Raw genomic sequence first — 4321 nt, 5'->3', positions numbered from 1 at the left:
TGAAATCGAGGTGGAAGCCTTCTTAACCTCAGAACTCCTGCATTCTGCATGTGCCTAAAACCAATGCCATGTGGATGATGCCAAGGTCTCCTGCCAGTTGGAGCAGTACCCAGGCTTTCTTCTCTCTTGGCTGTAGGGGAAGTTACTGAATCACTGAGCATTCTGACCTTCTATGGAACAAAATCTCTATGCTGGCACCATTCTAGAATATGGTGTGAAGCTGCTTCCACTCTGGAACGTGAGGCTCTGCGGATTTCTCCTCAAAGCAAAGTCTCTCACCTTTGCCATTCTGAGGCTGCAAAGGGCAAGAACCTGCCACCTTCTGTGATTCCCTCAGGACATCTTTCTCATTCTCATTTTTCCTGGGCAATGGAGATCTCAGCTCTATCTTTACAGTCCACAGTCTTCCTGTCACTTCCTTTCCGGCCAAACTCACATTTTAAATCATTCTGCTGGACTTTTTGCTCTTCATTCTCAACATATGTTTGGCTAAAGGACCCCAATAATAACCATGCTACTGCCCCAATATTCAGCTACTTTGAAATTTCTTTTAAAAGATTAGTCAGTCCACCATGCTTAATCTCAGTCTCAGGCAAAGTTGCTGGACATGGTCAAATTCAGACAAACTTTCTTCCAAGTCAAAACACAAAAGATCTGGAGCCTGGATTTTACAAGCAGGATTTCTATCAGTCTTCTGGTCTAAGTTCTGACCATAATCTCCCCTACAGAGTAGCCAAAGTTCTTCCAGTGCTTCTCTTGTGGGTGACTTTTCCAAACCTCTCTTATCTCTTCCCATAAGCCATGCCCAAAAGCTTATAATCCACATGGTCAGGTTTAACCACAGCAATGACCCCCACTCCTCTGGTACCAAATTCTGTGTTAGTTACTCTTCTCTCATTGCTGGTACAAATATCTGACACTCAAAATGAATGAAGGAAAGGTTTGTTTAGCTCAGAGTTACTGGTGTTTTCATAGTTTAAAGCATCCTGAATTCCTTAGCAAGACCTCAGAGCCTTATTTTCTCAGGAGAGAGAGTTAGTACCTCTGTCTTCTCTAAATGTCTCCTTTCTGCCTGAGGTGGCCTCAACTGCAGACACTGCCACCCTGATCTATAGAGTCTGGAGGAGAGGCTGGGGTGCTACCATATCCAGGATGACCTTCGCCGCCCCTCAGAGAGACCACAGCCTGGTGGAGGGAGACTCTGCTGCTGGTTTAATGGTTTGCACCTCTCTGGCCCCACCCCTTGAGCTCTGCCCTTGTCCTCTGGCCCCTCCCCCAAACTGTTCACTGCTCCTTGAGCTGTGTCTGCCCCATGACTTACATGAGGCTTTGGGGGGACAACTAGACACAAACTATAATTCGGGCTCTTTCTTTGACACCTATAAGTCTTACATTGTTTTTCTTTGTATCATCTTGCAGCTGTTGAATTGTAATTTCCTGGTTCCTTATTTTTAGTAGATTTTTCATGATCACTAGCTTTAATGCTGTCTTCAATATCTAAAATTTATTTTCAGTTTTATTGAAGCATTTCTGTCAGCTTTCAATGCAATTCTTAATTTTTTGTATTTCTGAATATTTTTCATGCATTCTAATTCTTTCTGTTCATTTAATGCTTCTATCATTTTTCTACTCTCCTTTTTAAAAAAATCTGTCTTGTTTATATGTGCTAGATATTCTTTCACAATTGTTATCATTTCCTTTTTTAATTCTAAGATTGTTTCTGATCTGATTTCTTCTATTGCCTGATAGACTTGTTTTGTTATTTCAGTTTCTATCATTTCTAAAATTTCAGGTGTGTGACTTCCAAGTTCTCTTTTCTTGCCTCCTGGACTTTTCTGAATGAACTTAAAATCTGAGATTGCTTTTTCCTCCTTCATTTTGATATTTTTGAAGCTACCCAAGCTCACCTGGCCTCTGTGGCATTGGTTGAGGGGAGAACTGTGGGTCAGCAAAGGCTCTGCTATAGTGGGAGGAGCGGGCTAAATTCACCAAAGCTCCTAAAACTGTACAGAGCTCAGTATGGCTTCAACAATGTTGGGGCTCAATGGGCCGCAGCTCAGCAAGGCACCTACTGCAGCAGATGATGATAGTGACCAACTATTTGTTCCTGTTTTATGACCCTGGGTTTTCTCTAAGTGAGCTTATTGTAAGCTACATGGAAGGGGGTAAGGGAGTGAGTTTAAGTGATCCTCCCTTAAAGTAGAGTCTCTTTTGCTCCATCATCGCAGTGGACAGAAAATGGGGTGCGTGTCACTGAGATTTCCCATTCTATTCTAAGGCTCAGCCTTGCTCCTGTGATGTTGGGGGCTCAGAGCAGGTCTTACCAAAGCCCTCAAAGCTATCCAGGGTTCAGACTGGATTTTGCGATGGTGGAAGATGGAGGTTGAAACTCTGCAAGGCTTCTGCAATTGTGGGGGTTGTGGGGTAGGGCTCACTGAGATTCACAAGATAGTGGGGTAACAGGGCATATGTCAGCAAGTATCCTGTGACAGTCAATATATGATGTATTATGACTAGAAAATACTGGACCTGCCTTTTTCTAATGCCTCTTCCTCTGTAAAACAGTTTGTGAAGATTTTAGTCCATAATCAGCTGAGCCCAAGGCAGAGTGTCTGGCACAAGGACAATAGTCCACGGCAGAAGAAGACAGCAGAAACAGCAAGAGTAAAAAGGTCAAGAATATCTTCAAATGAGGAGGCAGTAGTAAGATTTTTTAAAGAATTATTATTATAGAAGTGCTTTATTCATTGTGAAACTGATTGCTCTTTTTTTGAAACTGAATGTCACTACACAGTTCAGGTTGATTTTGAACTCACAGTAATCATCCTGCCTCAATCTCCCAACTGCTGGAGTTACTGGCATATGCCACCACCTCCTATGTAATTGCCTTTTTTAAAAAAATTGGTAACAGTATCTGTCAAAATGTTCATTGCTGTTCAATTTTTATAGTCTAATTCTTTTTTATAAAGTTAACTTTACAAATTTTAAAACTAAACACATGCTAATCTTTATATGTATACAGAAAATTAGGAAAAGGTTTAAAGATATCACTTGCTCAGCCATTATTATAATCTTGAAACATCGCATCCATTGTATCCTTAGATGTTATTTTAATAAAACCTTATGTAATGTAAATTTGTTATGCCCTCTTATGAGATTATATACTGCTGAAGAATGGCTCAGAGTCACTTTTTTTATTCTATGGTTATCAAGGAAAACAATGGTTGATTTATTACAAATCAATCTGTGGCAATGTTGCTTAGGAATGCAAACACTGCTGAGGGTCTAAGGAATGATTATGCGGAAGGCCCAGAAAGCCACAATTAATTAGGAGAACAGGAAAAAATGTGCTTATAAGTGACAATTTAGACTCTCCCCTCTTCTCATCTATATTTTTTTTCATTTATCTATTTGGTACAGGGTCTTACTATGCAGCTCAGACTCAGTGATCCTCCTGCTTTCAGCCTCCCCAGCTCTGAGATTACAGGCATGTGTCACCATACCCAAACTCAGTCACTGGACCAGCATGTCTTGGGGAGAGGGCCAGCAGGGCACACAGGGTCAAACCATGGTCCCTGCACATGCCAAAGCAGTCATCTATAAATTTTTGAATTTTTAAGACACCAGTGAAAACAAAACAAGTATGCGTTGGATACTGTGTTTATGAAAGCCTTTTAAAAAAATGAAAACAGGGCCAGGGAGATGGCTCAGTAGGATAAGTGCTTGACTGGCAAACTCAAGGTTCTGAATTCAATCCCCGGTTCTGCCAAAAATAAAAAAATGAAAACACAGTTTTCTGGTAATATTCACTTTCCAAGGCTATCATTTCTGAGAAATACTCAAATGTTCAAAAATCTCCAAAACTGCAGAATCTAATGGTTGCTGGGATCTGACCTAGATTCACATAACTAGCCAATGATATATAGACTGATAATTCATACTTTCATAAGCACACACACAAAATTTCAAAGCAGCTCCCGTTAGCACTGTTTTCCCCCCTCATAGACTTCAAGATCCAAGCAAAGTTATCCAGGATGGGTGGGACTCACTGTGGTGAAATTCTGACTGCCAAAGGATGCTGACATCAGTCTAAAGTAAAGAGAATAGGGGCAGGCTTTGTTGGCATTTTCTTGTTAAAAACAGCATTATCAGAAAATGTGTAAACAAGACAGGGCTTTGGAGGCCTCCTCTTGATTTTGCAGCCAAAATCTCCTGCCCTTCTATGGTTTTTCCATAGCTTCTGCCATTTTTATTCTATGTCTAGCACCAAACTGTACACATTACTCCCAGTGGAGCATTTCTTTTTCTGAATGGCCCTCCC

The sequence above is a fragment of the Octodon degus genome, unplaced genomic scaffold (genome assembly GCF_000260255.1).
Source record: "Octodon degus isolate 3935 unplaced genomic scaffold, OctDeg1.0 scaffold00093, whole genome shotgun sequence".
Taxonomy (NCBI): Eukaryota; Metazoa; Chordata; class Mammalia; order Rodentia; family Octodontidae; genus Octodon; species Octodon degus.
The sequence above is the reverse complement of the archived record's forward strand: the minus strand, read 5'-3'. Positions refer to the sequence as shown.